This window comes from Helianthus annuus, chromosome 14 (assembly GCF_002127325.2).
Source record: "Helianthus annuus cultivar XRQ/B chromosome 14, HanXRQr2.0-SUNRISE, whole genome shotgun sequence".
Lineage (NCBI taxonomy): Eukaryota > Viridiplantae > Streptophyta > Magnoliopsida > Asterales > Asteraceae > Helianthus > Helianthus annuus.
In genome coordinates, this window is record NC_035446.2 from 19,029,644 (window position 1) to 19,054,400 (window position 24,757).

At 36.5% G+C, this 24,757-nt stretch overlaps 1 non-coding gene across 1 annotated transcript; it reads right to left on the minus strand.

Annotated features, from left to right (window-relative positions):
• Positions 1-23,900: 23,900 nt before the first annotated feature.
• On the minus strand, positions 23,901-24,007 carry LOC118486857. The gene has a single exon (XR_004880024.1). It is a non-coding gene; the product is annotated as a small nucleolar RNA R71 (small nucleolar RNA).
• Between the last annotated feature and the right edge of the window lie 750 nt (positions 24,008-24,757).

The window sequence follows — 24,757 nt, forward strand, 5'->3', positions numbered from 1 at the left end:
TTATCTATCCTTACCCAAACAAATCCCCTAATCGCCCACTTTGAGCCTAAACCTTTCTTTGGACAACCCATTTAGCCCATAGCCATAAACCTTTTCTTTTTAAACCCGAGTGATGAAAACTCGATTATAGGATTATATGTTTGTATAGTTGTGATTTATATTCGTAAAAAAAAGCAAAAATTCACAAAATGTTGCGAAAAAGAATAGAAAATCATTGAGAAAAGAACAAAAATATATCATTCTAGTTTGTGGAATAAAAGGAGAAAATTGTTGCCTTCTAATTTGATGTTGGTAGTTAGTCGTGTTTACAATAGTCATTTTGCAATAAAAACTGAATTTTCATCACCTTAACCACTTTAAAAACATCTTATTCCATACCCTTAACCTAGCCTCGTTACAACCCTTTAAAGACCTTTTGACTTGTGCTTAGTATTCGTGTTCGGTGGTGGAGAATGATTGAGTTGTAAGCCTATGCGGGTACGTGTTCTAATCGGTTTGAGTGATTATTTCAAATGCGCTAATGCATTAACTATTAGCCAATTTTAAACCGAGTGGAGAGAACATTGTGAGGTATGTGCATGATTTATTGGTTTCAAGGGCGGGTTAATCTTGGATAACCATTTTATATGTGATTATTCACTTTACAGTTAGATATTTTCTTAATTGCAAAAAGTTTGAACCGGGTATGACTTTAGACCTTAACCTTAGTCTCAGGAATGGGACGTGTGTTTTTCGTTCGACCCACGTGAAAGTGAAAAACAGATTTGCTTGAGGGCAAGCAAACGACAAGTGTGGGGATGTGATATGTGGTCGAAAACCGATGATCGTTTGTGCTTAAGTTGATGTTTTTACGTAGCTTTTAATCTTGAATAGCCTACTTTTAATGGGATTTGTGTTTTACAGGTCTAAAAGACTTTAAGGAGCTAATCGGGAGCTAAACGGAGCACCGGGACGCGAATCTGGTCAACCGGGATCAAGAAATGGAAAAACAGAAAACAAGTTGGTGTTAACCATGAAGATTGGATGTGTTGTAGGGGATGTTAATGGATTAAAAATGAAGATATTGGAAGATGGCATGATAGAAGGCTGAATTACAAAGACGTGGGTGAAAACGGTGAATAAAACGGAGCTAAAACGAAGAAGTTATGAAGAAAACAAAAACGGGATTTAGAGGCACCGTCGGCGACGCCCAATCGGTGACGCCCTCTGCTTTGTTCCATCAGCCAGAAACCTTCGTAAACAGCAGATTAAGCCGTCAGGTGAAACTAAGACTTCAAGGGGCCGTTGGGGACGCCCTAAATGGCCGTCGGCGACGCCCTCCCTGTATGGGTGTCGCAAATTTTGTTGTTAAATGAGTTGGGGATGGTTTTTAGGTGAGGTTTGACCAATTTTCGGGGGTTACGAGTTGGGGATGATAAAACACAGATCTTGGACCATTCCATATCATCTTTTTCATATCTCTTAACATCTAATCCATCTCTAATCATCCCTAACACCCACCTTCACCTCTAACCTAAAACCCGAACCAATTCTCCGTCACCCCTAACCCTAATCGATTCCACCATCATCTTCATCCTTCCACCTTCACCTTCAAACCCTAACCTCCACCGCTCCTCAAAGATGCAAAGGTCATGGCTCGGTGTTCGCGCTCGTCGTCCGGTGATCGCGTCCATTTTACCATGAGCGGCTAGTCTCTTCGGTTTCACCCCGGTGAAGATTGTTGTAAGATTTTTTAGGGTTTATGCATTTGTATTTTGATTTGATTTTGTGATAAATTGTTTAGTATTTGAAACCTTTGATAATTGTCTTGGATTTGTTTCGAATTCGTAAATTGTCGAGTGATGATAAAATTTGACTTTGCGAAATGGTTATGTGAAATCATGCCTTATCTTAGGTTAGGATTTACATGTCCGAAGTAATAAAGTGCATTATGGTCCGTTGTCTATGACGTTGATAGCAATTGGCACCTAAGCTTCGTGATAGAAATTCGTTAATCACTATATACAATTGAATCAAGTTAAAACATGTAGGAACCCTGGGTCTTACAATTATCGAACCGGGGGTGATCCATTTTCCCAATTCTCATTTTCAATTTAGTAGTTTAGTCTTACAATCTTAGTTAATAAACCGCGGTTTTAGATAACATCAAATTGTTGGTTCACGCCGACTTCTTTTCAAATCAAACAACCAAATAAAATTAGCAAGCTTCATAATCACTTTGTACATTTTTGTAAATAATCTAACTAATACATGTTGTGCGATACTGACCACTTGCTCTTCGTGGATACGATACCCGACCTACCCTAGCTACCTAGGTTTAATTGGGTTTTTGACTGATCGGGACGACACGGTCACGTCAATGACATACTCTAAGGAGTCGGTTATTAACAAGCTTGTCGCCAACTTTGATGCATTCTGCTCATTTAGGGATCATGTTCTTAACTATTTCAAAATAGCTGATGAGGCGGTGGTTAATGCCCCACGTAAGAGCCGTCGTGAAAGGTTTGCTGAAATTACCGGTAATGCACAACCATCAAATGTAACCGTTCGTGTTCCCTTTGGAATTAGATACAAAGGTATGGGTAGCCTAAACATATGAAGTCCAAACGTGAAATTGCTATAAGTCAGTTGGGCAAAAAGAGGCGTCAGTGCCAAAACTGTTTTAGATACGGGCACAACATACGTACTTGCAAAAACCCTACCCGGACTAAAGAACAAGCTAGTGTCGAGGAGGACGATGAAGAAGCTGATGAAGGTGATGAGGAGGAAGATGTCTGGGAAGAAGTTGAAGAAGCTCTGGATGAACAAGATGAGGACGAATCATACAAGGAGGATGGAGAAGAGGACTAGGAAGTTATTTAGAGATAACTAAACATTTGGTTATTTTTAACATATTTTCTTTTTGTTTCATACATTGTTAGGTTTTCAATGGTTTTTCGGATTCGTAGAAACTCGTGGTTTTATTTGTTTGGTTCTGGTCGAATTTTATATTACCGTGACAATGTTTTATATTTTGTGTTTTTGTTTCACTTAAATCTATTTTTTTTGTTAATTAATGGTGTTATATTTGTTCAGGGTGTTTTATTATGTATGTTGGAAGTTTAATGGTGTTATTTATTTGCACACAACGTTATTTCTTTACTCATAGTGTTTTATATGTGTTCGATCTGTTCATGGTATGTTATTATGCATGTTGAAGCTTAATGGTGTTATTTCTTTACTCATAGTGTTTTTATTGTGTATATAAGTTGGTATTTTACTTCATTACATCAGTAACATGTTAACACTTATTACGTACAATCCCTCTGGTCGTGGATGGATCACAAAGGTCATTACAGATTCTTTGAGACGAAAACGGTGTCTAACTAAATGAAAACACCAAAATAAAACATATAAAAGACAAACAGTTTACAAAACAAAATCAGGCTTTACATAGACAATGTATACCAAGATCATAACGAGCGACCAAATGTTGTTACCATTGTTTAAAACCCATAACAAGAGTGCTAACATGCTAACACATCATATAATCTAAAATTGCCAAAATTGTTTTGTTTTCTAACAGAAAAGTTGATGTTGTTTTGCCGTCCAACTACACGGCACTGCCCAACCTTTCACCAATCTGACCGATTGCATTCACTTCCATACTCACCCTGATCCTGGTCTAAACGTACGTATTCTTTTACTTCTCGCTCTACATCGCCTCGTGCCGTGTTCACGTCGCTTAGAAGCATTTTTGACAAGTACTTCTTACGCAGATCCTCGATTTCTTTCGCTTGATCAGGCAAGATTTCTCCTTTGATGTCTCTCTCATGCGAGAAACCACACATCCAATGTCCCACGTTTGTTCCTATTCAATACCAAATCATTAGCATTGTTCATATTTCGTGTATAGTTTAAGTACATGTATTTTAGTTATTTTATTAAGAAACAAAAATGACACAAGCTTACCATTGTAAGTTTCCATATGCCGCATCAGGAAAATACCACAGTCGATGCCATTGTAACGTGTTTGCCATGGGAACACCAGTCGAACTGGTTCTGTATTCCTCAGTCTTGAAGCGATTTTTGGATGTATTTGACTTAGATACCGACAAAATGTACTTATCTGCAATTACACATTTTTAATGTTAAGAATTATATTTTTTACACCATATGGTTACGACAGTCACACATATATCAATCTACACCAAACTTACCATCTTATCCACATTTTCATGGTATCTTTCTAAGCTTGCATCACCTTCTTTGTTGTCAATAATAAAGATCTCTTTTGATTTCAAGTTGAAAAACGGGGGATAGTAGTGTTCCCCGGTCAAGATAGGTATAAACACCATCTGGAAACCTTTAAACATTTTTGCTTCTGTCCCAGCCAGGACAACGTTCATGTTTGTTGTAAACTCTGTTACGCGGTCATCATCAGACTTAGTGAAATCTTTTTCAAGCTGTGGTGTTATTCAAGTAAACAAAAATAAGGTATGGTGTTATTCAGCAACCAAACAGTCTACTGTCAAACAACCCAAAAATTTGTAATCATACAATAAGCTATGGTGTTATTTAAGAACACACAAATAAGCTATGGTGTTATTCAGTAAACACAAACATGTGTAAACATACAATAAGATATGGTGTTATACAACTAAACCCAAATAAGCTATGGTGTTATTCACTATGTTCACATATTATGGTGTTTTTACAGTTACTTAATTCCAGAATTTGGTAACTTAGAATAAACCATGGTGTTATCTAGTGAGTTCACATAATATTGGGTGGTGTTATTCAAGTAAATAAAAAAAATAATATACGGTGTTATTCAGTTACTTATCTCCAAATTTTGGTAAACACAACATATGTAAACATACAATATGCTATGGTGTTATTCAAGAAAACCCAAATAAGCTATGGTGTTATTCACTATGTTCACATAATATGGTATTTTTACAGTTACTAATCTCCAGAACTTAGAATAAACCATGGTGTTATATAGTGAGTTCATATAATACTGGGTGGTGTTATATTAAGTAAAAGAATAACTTACCAACATTCCTGCGTTGCAGAATAATTTTGGGGTTGTCCCCGTCCTCCTCTTTTTTTTTCTTCATAGTTCAAGACTGCGGCCCAGGCACTGATGACATTCACGTGTACAGTTACACTAGGAATCATGGATTCAAAAGGCCCCCTCATCGCCAACACGTTACCACTGTTGCTGAACAAAATATCACTACAAACCGAAACACCATCGTCACGAATGTATAATTCAATATAGATTCAAAATAATTGTAACGTATAATACACTACATAAACACAATATAAAGGCCCAGTTCAGATTCATGCTATACGTTTCCTACGGCACGAAATATACATCGAGCCAGTGTGTCTTCAGACTCATCACGTTCGTTTCTCAACGAGACAACGCGCTCGACGTACGGTGACCGCAGTGCATCCGAAAAAATGATTGTTCGTTTCAGCCTTGGTGTTTTACCTCGCTGATCAGGCTGCGTTACGTCGTTACGTTCTTCATCCGTTACAACGTCGGACAACCTTGTTGACAAGTTCACCGCTTCAATTCCTGAAACGTTGAATCTTGTCTCTAGTGTCTTTTCACTTCATACCTCTTCAACAACTCTATCCACCTCTGTGACAAACGACGACGTCATTGGTGAAAAGGGAGAAGTGTACTGTGTTATACCATCTTTATTTTGCACGTTCGCGAGAGTGTTATCTCCGACTAACGATACACTACCTTTTTGCAGATCAATGGGTTCAGCTGCTTCAGCCACATCATCTTCTTCAGCTTAAGCGTTTTTATTTCCCTTATCATCACCCTCCTTTTCTTTCTCATCTTCAACTATAAGGTGTTTTTTTATTATCTCTGTTAGGATATGAGTTTGTTTGATTGTATTGTTTAATTAAGTGAATAATGTAAAAGTAAAACAGAGATGAATTGCAGCGGAATATTGAAGATAAACCTTATAACACAATCTAAGAAGAATAGCTTTCAGCAAACCTGATTTTATTAGTCAAATGATCATATGAATTACAATGATTCAACTATGCATGCATGCACTACTAAACTCCCCCTCAGCCTGAGCTCACAATTAGTTTGTACAAGATGAATGGTGAAAGAGAGCTAATAAACAGTAGACGTACTGTTCTATTTATAGTACAATCCTAACCACTGAGTATCTAATGCTGACATCACCTAGACAGTGACATCTAACAGACTAACAACCTCTAAACATTGATCTAATTAAAACACTGTTACAAAAAACAACTGATAAGTAAAACACCGATATTGCTATCCGCCGTTGATGCCCAAGCACTGATGTTGCTGATTAGTACTTTCTTCAATGGTTGATCAGGCCTTTAAATCAGCAGTGCTTAGTCTTCATCAGTTCTTTGACAACCAACAGTTTGTTAGGTCTTCTCAGTCTTTATACCCAGCAGTGCTTTGATGAGCAGGTGTTAAGGAGAACAGTCTTTAAGATGATCAGCTGATAGAAGCACTACCATTGGAGGGAACTTAGAACATGCAAGCTTATTGTGGATCAACTGTTGAGAACTAGTTTTAGCTTTCAGTATCATCTGTTCTTCTAGGTTTGAGTACATGGGCCAACAATCTCCCCTTAGAACAGATGATTCCAAAACACTTCCTTTTTCTTGATCTTTATTCTCTCATTAGTTTTTCTCTGATTTCACCTTTGAATTATAATTCAAAGTTCAGGGAGTCTTCATCCTCATCCCTGTGAAGTTGAAGTTCCAAAAGATCTAGGAGATCAGTCGCATCCAGACCTAATGCATCCTCCCTTGAAATGTGTTCAACTCTACCATTGGACTTGAGCAGAGTCAATACATGGGTCTTTTTATCAGACTGCCACTTTAGTATTTTTGAGTCTAATGGGTTTCTTGGGAGAGGTTTTATTTGTGATGAGTTTGGAGATGGAGGTCTGCTTGTCAGCCTTTGAACTGTTTCAGCAAGTTGAGCTTGAAGCTTTACTGAGGCATTATCCAAGCCATACAGGACCTGATTCTTGATAGTCTGTTTCATGATTTCAGCTTCTCTCTTTTCATCTTCCTCATCCATCTGCTTCTGTATTTTTCTTTTATTTAAGACATGGGTGGATAAGTCAGAGGATGTGAATAGTGTTTTAAGAGAGAGGGCTTGCTGCTGTGGCTTATCAGTGGTTTAGTCTTTATACACTGGCTTCTTTGGAGCTGTTGGATCAGTTTCTCTTAGTTTTTCCAGCTTATACACTTGATCAATGTACTGCCTGGACCATCTTGCAATGGTCCCTGCAGACCCATACTTTGCAGCTACTAGCTCAGCTCTTTTTCTCTTGTATTCTAAAGTAAGTTCTGCACTGGATTTCTTGAACTTGTTCCAGTCTGGTGCAGTCTTCTTTATCTGAGGATCATTCTTCATCCTTTCAATTCTGTTTGTTTCTACTTTTAGAGGTGTGAGAAGCTAATCTTTGAACTGATGTTCTATGGCTGGGTATGGTTTGTCACTCATGATAAGCTCTAAGAGATTTTTTCTCAGCTTCTTTGAAGATCAGCATTTGGTGGCGGATTAGACATCTCCTTGCTCAAGTCTCTTGCAAAGTCTTCCAGTTTCCTGACTTTACATAACCCATGTTGCATTCGACTTGACAAGTTGGTGTCACCTTTCCCTTTACTCTCTTGCTTAGCAATATATTCAGCTTGCTTGGCTTTATGTTTCAGATATTCATCCATTTTTCTTGGAGTTCTGAAGCCATGAAGAGATGGGAAGGTCCTTTTGAATAGATCCTCCTCTGTATAGAATTTCCTCATTTCATCTTTCAATGCATGCAATTCCAGAGGATAACTTACTTCCAATGGTATGTCTCTTGAAGGGTCTTGACCCGTGAGTGGTTGTGGTTGAACAAGTGGATTTGATGTTTGTGATGGTGGAGGACTAAATGTCTCAATGTTTGTTTGGATAAATGGTGAAGATGATAAAGGAGTAGGTGCAGGTATATCATCATCATTCACTTGGAACTTTCTTTTCCACGTATAAATAGATTTAGGAGAAGGAGTTTTTGTTGGCGAGTTGGAAATGGGAATGAAAATTGCTTGAGAAGGAAATTGGAAAGTGGTGGAAGTGGTTGGTTGACTAACAACTGTTGAAACAACTGGTGTCTCAACCGCTGCTGTCTTAACAACTGTTGAAGTGTTAACATTTGTTGCAGTGGAGGATGGTAGTGGTGAAGATGGTTTTGTTTTCTTCTTTTTGGTAGGTTATTTTTGTGGTGGTGGTGTTGGTTTGGGTGTAGCAGTGGATAGCTTTTTGATACCAGCAGTGGTTTACTCTTCAGGCTTGTCAGATGTTTGTTTTGGTGGTGAAGGTGATCTTGGATATGTGGCAAGAGGTGGTTTGTTGTGTTTATGGGATTTGCTTCTATCAGAAGTGCCAAGATCCTTTGTTTTTATCTCCCAATTTTTCAATTCCTTTTGTTCCTTTTTCCAAATCCTTTCCTTTGTTGCATTCTGATATTGAATAGTCTTTTTGTTTGCTATCTCTTCATCTGCTTGAATGTTCAGGGTTTCATCAATTCCCTTTTCCTTTTCTTTGACAGATGTTTCAGCAGAGGTTGCAGAAGACTTCTTTTCAGGCTCTGCTGGCTTTTGTCTTGGTGTAGCTTTACCAAAGTTCTTCATGTTGTGTTTCTCCCCCCTTTTGGCATCATCTTCTTCGTTTTCAAAGACAGGTGCAGGGGTAGTGCTAATCAATTTTATCTGGGCTTCTTTGATGCCCCTGATATCAGCCTGAGTATCCTTGTATCTTGCCTCAACCATGATTCTTACAAATTCCATTTCGACTTTGTGTTGAGCAGCAAACATTTTCCTTTGATGAGATGGAATTGGTTGAACAACATTCTAGAGCTCTTGGGAGTATTGTTGTGGAGTGGGTTGACTTTTGGAAGCTTCTACTAAAAACTTGAGTGAATCATTCGTTGTAGCAACAGTGTTTTCAATATTTGTGAGCCTCTCCGTCAAATCTTGATATTTTAAACCATCTCCCAAATGAATGGGATCACCTGATTTCCCACCAGTGGTGGTTGTATTAACTGTTGAAACAGGAGGATTCTCCAAATTTTCATCAACTGATGCCCCTTTTTCTTGGTACTGGGGACTTCCCTCTGCAGTGGTTACCTTGGAAATCTCACCAGTGGTTAGCTTGAACACACCAATGGATACCTTGATAGCATCATCAATGGTTGCCTTCAAGGGAGTCTTAAGTATGTAACTACTGCCTAGATGTAGATCAGTGGATCCAACACCTGTAGTAGCTGCTCCACTTGAACTACCAAAAGGAATTTCATGAAATTCTTGTGGTGTAGCCTCCTCAGCTGTTTGTGGGATAACCAATTGAGGTGGTTCAGATACAGCCATTGTAGAAGTTGTACTCTCAGAAATGGGTTGGTGAGAGGGGCTGTTTTGTATCTGAATCTTAATGGCATCAAACAGAGGTTTAATTGATGGTGGTATTTGAGATGTGGAGAGTGGTGTAGAAAGAGAATTTGCCACGGGAGAAGGACTGTTAAGCATACTCTCAAATGAGGGTAATGCTTCATATTGAGGTGTCCCTGTGTATACAACATGATCCTTTTGTGAGGAAGCATGAGGAGTTGAGGCTTTGGGTGGAGATCTTTACAACTGTTGTGAGGAAGTAGCAACAGTGGTTTTTGGTGACATTTGTGTTGTCACTGGATTAACTTCTAGGATCTCATCTTCTAGAAGATCCTTTTTGGTGGGTTTGGTGGGCTTTTTTTGGTCTTTTTAATGGTTTTTAGTGGGGGTTGCACAGCAGTGGTTGTGCTGCTGTAGTCACCATGAGCAGTGGGCTCAGCAGCTGAAGTCTGAGGAGCAGATGTGGACTCATCCAAAATTTTCTCACACTCCCCTGCTTGTGTTTTTAAACTTTTTGACTCTTTGGCCATTAGGCGAGTAAAAGTTTAACAGAGAAGCTGTTTATTTGAAAAGGTGTTCCCTGTTCCAAAACTTTAACATTTTCTTTTGGAATTTTTTGTTGTAACTAATAGCTAAGGAATCTAGGGAACAACAAGAAGGACTGTGGCTTCTTTTCTTTAATATTTTTCACATTATTAACCATATCATTAAAAATTGCTTGGGAGTAATTGAAATCAGTTTTAGACATGATAGCATACCCCAAGTATTGGATTTTCAGAGGAATTTCATTAAAAGCAGTTGTGTTATATGAAACACATGTGAACAGGATATGAAACAGGAATTTCATAGGAGGTGGAAATTCTCCTTTTTATTTAGTAGCTTTAGACAATTGTCCTACATACCCTCTTTCGATCAAATAAATTTGATACTCATCCTTAGGGAAATAGGTTTTACCTGCTAGGTTGTTCATCTGAAAAACTTCTAATATGGTTTGTGGTGTTATTGGGACCAAGATTCCTCCTACTTTTGATGAGATTGCCCAAGCCTTTTTTATCTTGAATTTCAAGTTTTGCATTTGCCCAGAAATCTCGTAGGGTATCCTGATAGATGGGAGCATTGCAAGTTAACAAAGTTTTGTACTTTGATGATGATAGGGCGTCAATGATGGAATGGAAATCTGTATTTTTGCTTGATTTTTCAAGAGTACAGAGATAGTTGTGTGGGTGTTTGATTATGAGAGCCATGATCAGAGTGTAAAATCGCGAATGGCAAGAATAAGATGAATGTAAGATGGAAACCGCTTTTGAATTTTTTTTTGAATTCGATACGGCAGTGAAAACTCTGTTTGGTATTAAGGGGAAAAAGTGAATGCTGACATGGCAGCGGTTTCAAAGATCGGACGGTTAACATCTGCCCATGTGACAACCTCTGATGGAATAGTGGAAGACAATTGTTTAGAAACCACCGATGGACAATAGCAGTGGTTGAGAACAGTGAACGATTAGAATAGTGGTTGATTTTAACTATCAATGGATAGACAGCAGTGGTTGAAACACTGATGTTTGGTCAACAGTGGACAACAGTGATTTGGAGAAACAGATGTTGTCTTTCAACAGTGGGTGAATTTTCAACAATCAGATGTTTGAAACAGACAATGGATATGGACAGACTTTTATGGATTTATGGAAAATTTTCATTTTAACTATTTTTAAGGATGGATTTTTGATTTTCTAGAAAACATTTTAATGCTCATGTACAAACAAGATTTTGCTTGTTAGTCCATGTTAAGCATGCCAATTCTAGAGCTCAAGCTTTCAAAGGTGGATGTGTCTAATGCTTTTGTTAGCACATCTGCCAGCTGATCATTTGTTGGAACATGATGCAGAGAAATCAAACGTTTTTCATAGCAATCCCTCACAAAGTGATGTTTGATGTCAATGTGCTTGGTGGTTGAATGAGATACTGGATTTTTGATGATATTTTCAGCTGCTTGACTATCCAACATGAGAGGTATCTTTAAAGTAGTTATACCAAAATCCAGCAGTTGATTTTGAAGCCACAACAGTTGGGCTGTACAGCTTGCATTAGCAATGTATTCTGCTTCAGCAGTGGATGTGGAAATCGCTGCTTGCTTTTTGCTTTGCCAAGACACTAAGCAATTGCCTAGGAATTGACACCCACTTGATGTAGACTTCCTGGTTATGTTGCATCCAACAAAATCACTATCTGAGAAACCTGAAAGCTTAACATTCCCATTAGCAGGGTACCAGATACCAAGTGTGGGAGCACCCTTTATGTATCTGAATATCCTTTTCACAGCAATTAGGTTAGACTTCCTAGGTGCTGATTGGGATCTTGCACAAACACATGTTGCAAACATGATGTCTGAGCTAGATGCAGTTAGGTACATTAAAGACCCAATCATGCTTCTATATAACGTTTGATCAACCAAATCATCTTTTTCATCAGACATGACCAGCTTTGTGTTGCCATGGGTGTACTACATGATTTACAATCATTCATCTCAAATTTGTTTAAAAGATCTTTTACATATTTGCTTTGATGAATGAAAGTGCCATTTTGCAATTGCTTGACTTGGGGACCAAGAAAGCATTGTAGTTCACCCATTGCACTCGTCTCAAACTCAGCTGTCATGAGTTGTCTGAACTCTTAACACATTGCATTGCAAGTGCTTCCAAAAATGATGTCATCCACATAAAATTGGACAATCATCAAATCTTTTCCTCTCCATTTTAAAAACAAGGTTTTATCAATTTTACCTCTTGTGAAACCAATAGAGATGATAAAAGTGGAAAGAGTTTCATACCAGGCTCTAGGTGCTTATTTCAAGCCATACAAAGCTTTGTTTAGCTTGTAGACATGATTTGGATAAAATGGATCCTTAAAACTAAGAGGTTGACAAACATATACCTCTTCTTGAATCTTACCATAGAGGAATGCACATTTGATATCCATTTGATACACCTTGATGTTGTGGTTGACAGCAAAGGCTAAGAACAGTCCGATAGCTTCAAGTCTTGCTATAGGGGCAAAAGTTTCATCATAATCAATGCCCTCTTCTTGTTTAAAGCCTTGAACCACAAGCCTAGCTTTGTTCTTGATAGCAATGCCCCTTTCATCAGTTTTGTTTTTGAAGACCCACTTTGTGCCAATTGGACTTACATCCTTTGGCAGTGGTACAAGTTCCCATACTTCTTGTTTTTTAAACTGTTGGAGCTCTTCTTGCATAGCTTCTACCCAACTGTTGTCTTTCAATGCCTCTTGGTACTTGACTAGTTGATGGAGTGACAGAAAGCCAGCAAAAAGACAAATGTTTTAGGATTGACTTCTTGTGAGAACCCCTTCATTAATATTGCCAATCACTTGGTCTGGTGGATGAGATTTAAGAAAGATCAGATCTCCCTTGTATGGAACAATGGCATTTAAAGGTGAAGGCTGCAGATATGAATCATCTGAGCTAACATCTGTTGGTGACTTTGATGATACAACATCTGTTTGAAATGGAGGAATGGGTGTGGCACAAAGTTGGTTTTTATCCACTGTTGATGGATTTTTATCAATAGTGGTTGGGGATGATGTGGTGATAGAGGTTGAAGGGCTACTTTGGTCAACAACTGTTGATGCAGCAGTGGATGAGCTTTGACATCTATTTTGAACATCTGCCGCTCTGGTGGTGGATGTGATTTTATATTATGGGATCACAACATCATATCCATAATCTTGTGGATGATGTTGTTGAATGCCTGCAGGGTTAGTCTTGACAGACACATTTTCAAATGTAAATTTATCAAGATCAAACAATTAAGCAGGGTTTGCAGGGATTTTCAGTGAAGAAAGTTCATTGAACTTTACATTCAAAGTCTCTTCCACACACCTAGTCCTTGTGTTAAACACTTTATAGGCCTTGGCAGTGGTTGAGTATCCCAAATGATAACCACAATCTACTTTGGCTGCAAATTTTGAAATTGAGTCTTTTAGATTTAAAATGAAACATGGGCAGCCAAAGATTTTGAAATATGAGATCAGTGGTTTGATTTTGAACTTTGTTAACAATCATCTTTGATTAATGGTTTAGACTTGAGTTTCTGAATGGATTGACTCTAACCCTAATGTAACAACCCTCACTAAAAATTAATATTTAGTATGATAATTATGCAATAAGGAAACCCTAAGTAAGTTTAGTATGATTAATTAATCAGTTAATCAATATTAACTAAGCTAACAAGATTAATTAAGCTAAGTAAGGTCTATTAAAAATAGATATATATGAGGTCGTATAAGAACATTTAATATTAATAATAAAATATATTATTTTTTTTCCTTACTCCGTTTTTAATGAAACTTAGGTTAAAACGTAGATAAAAATATGCTCGTTCTAAAGACATATTCGTCGTTTTATAAAACGTTATATTTTAAAAGTTATACAAGAAAAACGAGTTAAGCAGCTGAAATAAAATAACTAAGCTAGCTAGCTAGCACGTCAAGCTAGCTAGCAAGCACGTCACTTGAATCCCACATCGAACAGAAAAGGAATTGAGCTGCCTGCTTGCTTGCTATAAATAAGAAGCTTAGGATTCATTTTTCTTTGCTCATTTCTCTTCTTCTTCTCTCTATACGTTGGTGTTCTAACCAATAATCACTCAATCGCTATTACGATTCATTTTCCGAGTGATCAATATATCCAAGGAATGCCTAAGTGCCGCCCACATTGGGTTATGCTTTGTCGTTTGTCGGTAATCCGATAAATGAGTTGAAGCATTGTACTTTGTCGTTGTCGATAATTCGATAATGAGTTGAAGTACTATACTTTGTCGTTTGTCATTTTGATAAATGAGTTGAAGTATTGCACTTGGTCATTCATTGTGAGAATTTGATCTCGGGAAATTATCGTAACTGCTGTATTGATCATTAACCCGGTTTTTGTGAAATTCGTTAAGGTTCGAATCTCATGACTACCGTTAAGGTTTGATTTGGGTTTTACACCAATACGTATTCTATTCTGTTAAACCACCAAAAACACTCCCAACTACACCCTTACAATCAAACAAACTATTAAATCATCAGAAGATCCAGAATAATAAAGTACATACTTAATTATCGGGAAAAGTAGAATCAAGAAGTTTGTTAACTCAATCCTGCATGATGATTAGTGAGTTATTCTTCTTTTATAAACTCTTTTCTCACAGTTTGTGAGTTGTTAACTGTTTTACAATACTCCCAAATTATTTTCAGAATTATAACTTACAGTGATTAAGTTTATGTGAATCACCAAATTACAGCCGGTATGTGGGGTATTGTGCACATTACTTGATAATCTTCACCATTGGGGCAGCCATTGGGTGATATGACCATAATCACAGATACCATTGGACGTATGGGCCAATGGATCGAGTGGTAAAGTACTGTGGGTAGTTGGTTGATATCAGAGACATTGTAAAAGATCTTACCACTGTGAATTATAATAAATGCGTCATTTTCCAGTAACTAGAATAATTCACTCAGTATTTCCCGCTGACAAAATCTTTTTAAAACGCGTTTCAGGTAATTACAATAGATTGGAGTAAGGATTGGATCCGACACTGAAGGACTTCAAGAAGTGGCTTATTTTCAAATTAAGAAATATTTTTTTTATTAAAAGCTACCTTTGTAAAACATGGAATTTATTCCATCTTTTTAAATAAAATCCGGTGTTTCTAAACTCTGATATTTTTCCTAACTCACGGTCCTGATGAAATTTCCGCTGCAATGTTTTAAAAAAATAATCACCGGTACCACTGGACTGCTCACGGCACCGATTCCGGCTAGATGGGGTCGGGGGTCGTGACAGAAGGTGGTATCAGAGCTAAGCCACTACTTTAAGCCTATAAAGTGTTGTGATAACAATACTTAAGCTTAAATAAAAGAGTTAGGAGATTGCTATTAACTTAACTGGTAGCACATCTGATAGCATTTAGACTTGCACATAAGAAAAGATGCCTTAGTATAAGCTAAGCCACTTGTTTACGCAAATAGGTGTTATAATAATACCTAAGCTTAAACGGAAAGTTAGAAACTTAATATTATCTGATAGCACTCTGAATGATATTTAGACTCGAACTTAAAAATTTTGTCTTAATATAAGCTTCAAGATAAAATTACTTATATGAGTATAAATAAGTATAATTGGTATTCAATAAGAATAACGACTAGCAGGCAATAGCATTTAATTGCTATTTATTCTTGTTTATTGGTATTACTTGGTCAAGAATAAAAATATATTATGAAAATATAAATTTCCTTGATTCGGGATTAAAGCCCTAATAAAAAAAGGCACTTTTTGAAAAAGATACTATTTATGGGAAATAGGAAATTTTCTCCGGCAAAACTGGGTATAGAGTAGCAGACTCTCCAGCTTGTCCGGATATACTGAAATTACCGCTCCGGCGCGAACCGGATAAGACGGGATAAATGGTATGTCAAACCAGTAACAAGATTTCCCTAAATAGTATCATGACCAAATATCTAACTGGTTTTTGGGAATATGAATCTATTATATACATTTAACCCTATGAAAGGTATGTATATTACAACATATGAAATATATAATATAGATATGTATATCTATAAGGAATTCAAAAGTCAATTAAGAATAAAACACAAGCATATGTATATAGATTTCTTTATCAGGAATCTCTGGTATATATATCTTTAATTTCGATGTCAAACATTATTTTGTTTGATCATCTACCTCGTAACTTGTGCAACAAAATAATACTGGAAACCCATTAAGTTGGGACACCATCAAAAATATAAGAATTTCCAATACGTTACCATAAACTACTAACGCCAGTAAGAAGCTGGTAAAGTTAATGCACAAGAAAACACATGAAACTTAAATTATACATCCACAGATGTCGAAGTTTATCACACACGACTTCCAAAGGCAAGATCTTTGAAAAATATAAATTAGGCACGATGATACCTACACTAATTCCATCAGTAAAAGAACTCCTAAATCAAAAATCGGCACTTTGCCACATGATCTTACAAACGATCAAAATGTCGCTGAGGTACGTTGGAACAATATTTCATAAACATCGGTGCATAGTCTAACCTGAGTCATAATTATTAGCACTATAAAAGAAGTCATATATTTTTGCAAATCCCTGATTTCATTTCACTTCATTCGACATTCTCTGATAATGTCATTTAACAAATCGTTATCACACGAAATTTCAGATAAGAAGTTCTTATATTTCTTTCGTTGCAATTCTAACTTCTGCCTATAATAAGTTGATTTTCGTATGGTCATCATACCATAAAGAATTCTTTCATAATAGCAAATATCAATCCATTTCGTTTCTTGGTAAATCCACACGATACACATGCACTATTTGTTGCGCATGTGGTTCATTTGAGTTATAAGACCCTAGGAAGGCATCATTTCAATTTGTTGTTTTATCAAAAGTTCAAATATCGTTCCGCTATACTTGATCTTTGCATTGTAAACCGTGTTTTTACAAAGCAATGACTCTTTAATATCGAATCAATGAATTTATTGAAAAACTCGATTTTCTTTTGAAAGGGATACATGGTTTCTTTGTGATCATGTTTGAACTTTCTTATTAAAACTCGTTTTATCCAAACCCAGTTAACTTGCTCGCAATACGTACTCAATTCAAAGTCCCATATGATGGATTGAAACCATCATATTCAAAATAGTCCTAACAAGCACTTCAATTCTCTTAAACCATAATATGCTTGTTTAGTCTTCGAATTCATCAAATCATCTCTTTGATCACGATCACTTTGTGATGACATTTTCACAAAATTAAAGATTACGCTAATCTAAGATTTAATTATTTATTTATATGGAATCCGCTTTATTAATTTATTTTATAAAAGCAATCTTAACACAATTATGTGCTAAGATAATGATCCACCATTTCATGTCCTAAATTCCGTAGTCCTTACAACCAATCGAGCCTTTCGTGATATTTCTTACCTTATCATTATTAATCAAAAACATTGTATAAACTTAATTGATTATATATAGAAACTTACAATATAGTAATTAAAATTTTTACTAAACCCATTAAGGTAAAGAAATTATATTTTTACGTATAAAATTTTGTTTAAAGTACATTCTCATTTAAGCTTATGCATTTATTATTGGTAATTAATATTAGTTTTATTATTAGTAATAATATATTAATAATAATAGTGTTAGTATTATTTTCAGATACTAAAGTTATTATCAGGGGCATGTATTGAATAGCCTAGCCTTAATTAGGCATGGACTGGCCACCTATGCTTAAACAAGGCAGCACTAACCAATATCCGCCGTGATAATGACTAGTTAATTAAGTCATCATACTTATTTAATAAATTTTAATTATATATAAAAATATTTTACTTTGTACTAAAAAGAAAAGACATATTTTTATAAAACAATACCAGAATTAGAGGGACGAATAAAATTATACAAATAATTATGTATCACATATTTTGTGATAACTATGTACTATAACACTCTAGCAAGAAAATAACCATGTAAGAATAATATAGTAGTCAGCGACTACATTGGGTTAGAAGAACATTGTAATACATAAAGAATCGTCACCACAACATTTGTAACTACATTTTACAACGCTATATGGTTTCAAAATAAAAATAAGTAATCACATAGAATTGACCCAGTGTTATATAAAATATTTTACAAATACTTTTACCCCTTTTATTCACAACTTTCATTTAAAAGTTATAAATAATAGTGATTCTTTTACAAAATCATAATACTAAAATATTTTGTAAATATAATAACTTCACTATAGTATTTTGTAATCTATATTACATAATAAATATAAGTTATTTTACATAGTATAATAAATACTAAAATAATATTTATTTGAAATTAGTAACCATTTACATATAGTAAAAATGCGAAACAAATAATATATATTACATTGGCTTTACAAAATATAATATAATGGTTAGTCATGTCAAAACAACTTATTTTTATTATATTTCCATCTCTAGGACATAGCATGAAAAATATAGTCACTAATAGTAGGTACTATCACATTATTTCACCATTTAAAACAATTTGGAACTCTAATACACTAACTCTATTGTCCTTTGGTGTATCTTTGCAATTCACTCATCTCAACACATAGAATTTCTCATATCATAATTTACTGTTTGACAAATCATTTTTATGCTTTTATTTCCTTTTGAACCCGTCAATTCTAAGTCTTCCTTAGGTAACCAATCAAGGTAAGTTTTCTTCTGACAAAGAATTTTACTAATTCCAAAAAGTTCTTCACATTCATTTTAAGAATCTATAGATCATATATCTTTTGGCGTGAACCCAATCACCTTGAAAAACTATACCATTTCATCTCATTCGTTTGAACATCTCATCTTTTGAAATATCTAGATTCGCTTCCTTGAAACTCACAATTTCGAAAACGGTGAATTTATTCGGTCATCATTATTGAATTCTTTCAAATCATTACAAACACCTTGTAGCATCCGAATAGAGCTGTAGCCTGTGTTAAACCCTATTCATGAGTCATTCGTTTGATTTGTCATATTCTTGGTACAATTATGTACTCAGATTACAATACACTAAATCCTGTTGTCCATTACCATTTAAGTAAACAATACTGATTTTCGGATCATCATTAACAAATCATTTTCCATACTCCCATTCACAAATAGATATTTATCGAATCGGAATCTCCCTCGATTAATTAAAGTAAGTTCATTTTGAATATTAAATCCAATTGTTTCTATAAATCATTTTTATTTTTAAAATGTTCATACCCCTCAAAATATCTTTTGATTCCATTCCACGCTACACTATTCCTCTTAATTAAAAGAAAAACATAACCCCAAGAAAATATCATAGTTCAAATCTCGAGGACGAGATTTTTATTAAGGTGAGGAGGATGTAACAACCCTCACTAAAAATTAATATTTAGTATGATAATTATGCAATAAGGAAACCCTAATTAAGTTTAGTATGATTAATTAATCAGTTAATCAATATTAACTAAGCTAACAAGATTAATTAAGCTAAGTAAGGTCTATTAAAAATAGATATATATGAGGTCGTATAAGAACATTTAATATTAATAATAAAATATATTATTTTTTTTCCTTACTCCGTTTTTAATGAAACTTAGGTTAAAACGTAGATAAAAATATGCTCGTTCTAAAGACATATTCGTCGTTTTATAAAACGTTATATTTTAAAAGTTATACAAGAAAAACGAGTTAAGCAGCTGAAATAAAATAACTAAGCTAGCTAGCTAGCACGTCAAGCTAGCTAGCAAGCACGTCACTTGAATCCCACATCGAACAGAAAAGGAATTGAGCTGCCTGCTTGCTTGCTATAAATAAAAAGCTTAGGATTCATTTTTCTTTGCTCATTTCTCTTCTTCTTCTCTCTATACGTTGGTGTTCTAACCAATAATCACTCAATCGCTATTACGATTCATTTTCCGAGTGATCAATATATCCAAGGAATGCCTAAGTGCCGCCCACATTGGGTTATGCTTTGTCGTTTGTCGGTAATCCGATAAATGAGTTGAAGCATTGTACTTTGTCGTTGTCGATAATTCGATAATGAGTTGAAGTACTATACTTTGTCGTTTGTCATTTTGATAAATGAGTTGAAGTATTGCACTTGGTCATTCATTGTGAGAATTTGATCTCGGGAAATTATCGTAACTGCTGTATTGATCATTAACCCGGTTTTTGTGAAATTCGTTAAGGTTCGAATCTCATGACTACCGTTAAGGTTTGATTTGGGTTTTACACCAATACGTATTCTATTCTGTTAAACCACCAAAAACACTCCCAACTACACCCTTACAATCAAACAAACTATTAAATCATCAGAAGATCCAGAATAATAAAGTACATACTTAATTATCGGGAAAAGTAGAATCAAGAAGTTTGTTAACTCAATCCTGCATGATGATTAGTGAGTTATTCTTCTTTTATAAACTCTTTTCTCACAGTTTGTGAGTTGTTAACTGTTTTACAATACTCCCAAATTATTTTCAGAATTATAACTTACAGTGATTAAGTTTATGTGAATCACCAAATTACAGCCGGTATGTGGGGTATTGTGCACATTACTTGATAATCTTCACCATTGGGGCAGCCATTGGGTGATATGACCATAATCACAGATACCATTGGACGTATGGGCCAATGGATCGAGTGGTAAAGTACTGTGGGTAGTTGGTTGATATCAGAGACATTGTAAAAGATCTTACCACTGTGAATTATAATAAATGCGTCATTTTCCAGTAACTAGAATAATTCACTCAGTATTTCCCGCTGACAAAATCTTTTTAAAACGCGTTTCAGGTAATTACAATAGATTGGAGTAAGGATTGGATCCGACACTGAAGGACTTCAAGAAGTGGCTTATTTTCAAATTAAGAAATATTGTTTTTATTAAAAGCTACCTTTGTAAAACATGGAATTTATTCCATCTTTTTAAATAAAATCCGGTGTTTCTAAACTCTGATATTTTTCCTAACTCACGGTCCTGATGAAATTTCCGCTGCAATGTTTTAAAAAAATAATCACCGGTACCACTGGACTGCTCACGGCACCGATTCCGGCTAGATGGGGTCGGGGGTCGTGACACCTAACACCATCTCCTTTTGATTCATCATCAAGGAATATATCTCCCTTAACATAAAAATAGAAGGGATCTACATCCTGTCAGGCATTGAGCTTTTTCTATCAAAAACAAGTAAAAGCTCAAAATATATTATTCTCTAAAAAAATATAAGAATAATATATCCTGATATTGATGCGTGCAAAATGTACTATATAAATTACATCAAATGAGGCATAAACTAACCCTTTTTTAGTACTAATGTTGGAAAAAACATGTTTTTGTCTTCGTTTTGAATTTACAGGACCAAAAGAGCTTAAACGAACAAAAGGAGAAAATAAGCAGCCAAAACCAACATAAATACAAAGAAAAGGAATAAACATGACATACCCGACCCCTCGGCAGCATCCCCAAAGTAAAAACAAAGAAACAGATGACTGACCACGGGGCCGTGCCCAACTGAACACGTAGGCATGGTCAGGGATCTGCACAAAAGACAAACCTATAGAAGCTTCCACGCCCACCATGGGGGCGTGCCCAGCTCGGCATTGGGCGTGGTCAACGAAAAAGTACGCAGAATCTTTCCAAATCTTGATAGTACAGATACGAAGTTGACCACGGGGCCGTGCCCAGGAGACACGGGGCCGTGTGGGGCCCAATGCTGACAATTGCATTTAATGAAGGAAGAGAAAAGGCTGGCCACGGGGGCGTGCCCGCTGGACACGGGGCCGTGGCCAGAGCTCTGTGCAGGATATAGATAGGGGTGCTTGGTTCACTTCAAAGGCATCCCTTGGCAAACCACTACTCTCCCACTTTGCCACCACTCCACCACCACTACAACACCAATACCCACCACCATCATCCATCTTTAGAGTGTGTAGTAGTCTCGGGATCCAAGATTGATTGTAAGGGTTCTTACCAATCAAAAGCCATGTTTGGTTAAGCCTCTTACATCAATTAGTGGAGACAAGTCTTTTATGTATTACTTTTGATTTTTAATCTTTCAGCACTTTTTATTTGGTTTTGTATTAATGACTTTAATAACTAGTTTCTTATGTTGAAGGTGAATTCTTCCTATCATTTTTTCGTGGTGTCTTGAAGTTACTTTACTGTCTATATAAAGTAAAAGATTGCATCATTCATGTTTTTACGGTCTATATAAAAGCATGTTGACTACCTGGTCGGGGGTTAGGGGAATGGTTTGGTAAGGTTCTTGCCTTGTTCAGTGTATAGATCCTGCAAGGACCTGGTTCAAGCTTACTAGGACCTCCTTCAATACCCACTGGTATTGGATGGAGGGGTGCGAATATCTTGAACCCCTCATATGTAAACTACTATTAATACATTAAACCGGCTTCTTGGGATTGTATCCTTGCTGACACAAACCACTTAGCCGAGGGTAACGTCACCTTCAAAAGAGGGGCCTGCCACTTTTCGCATTAATAACTTACTTAATTATCTTTCAATATTCCGACCCTTTGGGATTGTATCCTTGCTGACTTAAACCACTGGGTTTAGGGTAACGTCACCTTCAAAAGAGGGGCCTACTACTATAACTAAGATAATCTCTTAAAAAGTCCGAAAGAGCGAAAATCATCAAAAGTATACATTAAAGACGAGTCGGATCCAAGTGATTTATCTTGTCTATCTGTTTTTATTTATCTTTGCGTTTTTAGTTTTTATTTTCATGTTTCAAAACTCTTCTCAAAAACAAAATTTAGATTAACTAGACGTTGAGGATAAACCGGTACTAAAAGCTCTTGTGTCCGTGGACGACCTCGGTATCTTACCAACGCTATACTACGCTCATAATGGGTGCACTTGCCCAAGTGTGTGTTTAGTGTTAGTAGAATATCGTGTTTTATAAATTTAAAATTTGATTAATTTGTAAAATGGGCTTAAAATATCAATAAAAACATATCACACCTTACACACACCAAGTTTTTAGACGCCGTTGCCGGGGACACAAGGATTTTAAGAAAGTTTAAAATCAACGGCCTAATTATTTTTACTTATTTTTCTATTTTTTTAGGATTTTTCTAAAATTTTTAGTTTCTTCAGACTTCAGCATGGGTCGTGCCCGGTCGGACACGGGGTCGTGCCTATCAATCTTACTGGCTGTTTTTGTATTCTGAGTTACAGAAGAGTGACCACGGGGCCATGGCGGTGCACCACAGGGCCGTGCTGAACTCCCCAGTAACTAGGATCCAGAAAACAACTACTGTGATCACGACCACGGGCCGTGGTCAGCGACCACGGGGCCATGGTGAGACATCTGACCGACGTTCTTTGTTGTTTTTATCACAGGACTCGAAACCTAATCTCAACGCCTGAATTTTATACGCAGTGCATGAGCTCCAGTTCCAATAAAGACATAAAAGAGCCTCTAGACGAACCCGAACGCTTTCCAAGAAAGAGACTAAAAGCTAAAAATCAAGAGAAGGCTTCAGGGGACCAACTCCCAATGGCGGATCAGCGCACCCTGATAGATTACCTACGGCCCACGGACGGTAATCTCAGAGTCGCCATCAATGCACCGAATGTCGATGCCAACAACTTCGAACTTCGGCCGCATTTGATTCAAATGCTCCAAAATTCTGCAACCTTCCATGGCCTAGCTGATGAAGATCCCCATTTGCATAATATGTGACCCTTTCCGGATCAACGGAGCATCAAACAACGCCATCCGCCTTCGAATGTTTCCATTTTCACTAAAATAACGAGCCAAGGCTTGGTAAACACCCTCCCAAGTGGTTCGGTAAAGACTTGGGATGAACTTGCCCAGAAATTTCTATATAAGTATTTCCCGCCTTCTAAAACCGCTAAATTGATGACTGAAATCAATACATATTCACAAGAGGACGAGGAATCCTTATATGAAACTTGGGAAAGATTCAAGGAGCTATTGAGGAAATGTCCTCATCATGGTCTCGTAGTGTAGCAACAAGTATCCACTTTCTATAATGGGTTGTTGCCACATATGTTGGACCGTGTGCGACCCTAAATAGTCAGTATAAGGCAGTTCATCTTCGAATACAGATGCGGAATCAATGTACACAAAGTCACAACAGCTTTATCCGTTTAATTTCCTTTCTATTAATGCTTTCTGAGTCGATTACAATGATTTCTAACAAAAAACCGGCAGCACCTCGACTCTAATTCTGCTCCAACCGATACAGAAAGAGATCACACATCAGCTATTTATAGTGTTGCTGATTCCGCTCCAAATGGTTTGAGCGGAATCACCATGTGATCATCCCGAGCGGAATTAACAGGATACCTTTGGAGCGGAATCACAACTTGTCTCTAGGAGCGGAATCACCTAAGACCACTAGGAGCGGAATCATACATTCTACACTCTGGAGCAGAATTACAAAGAAACCTGATTTGGCTTCAAATGACACAAGTGTCATTTGGAGTGGAATTACACTCAAAGATCCAATTTTCATTTCCGAGCTCCAATCTAACCTATCTAGACCTAAGACTCGATAAAGACGTAGTAAACAGACATTCAGTGCACCAACAGACTCCCCCTTGGATGTTGACGAAGTCTTCGGCGTCGAGTCTTCAGTCTTGGTCTCTTCTCCAACTTTGTCTTCTCATTGTAAAGGCTCTTTCTTCACAAGTTCAGGATCTCTTACTGGCTCTATCTTCAGTCTCCCCTTTGACTGTTGATCCAGA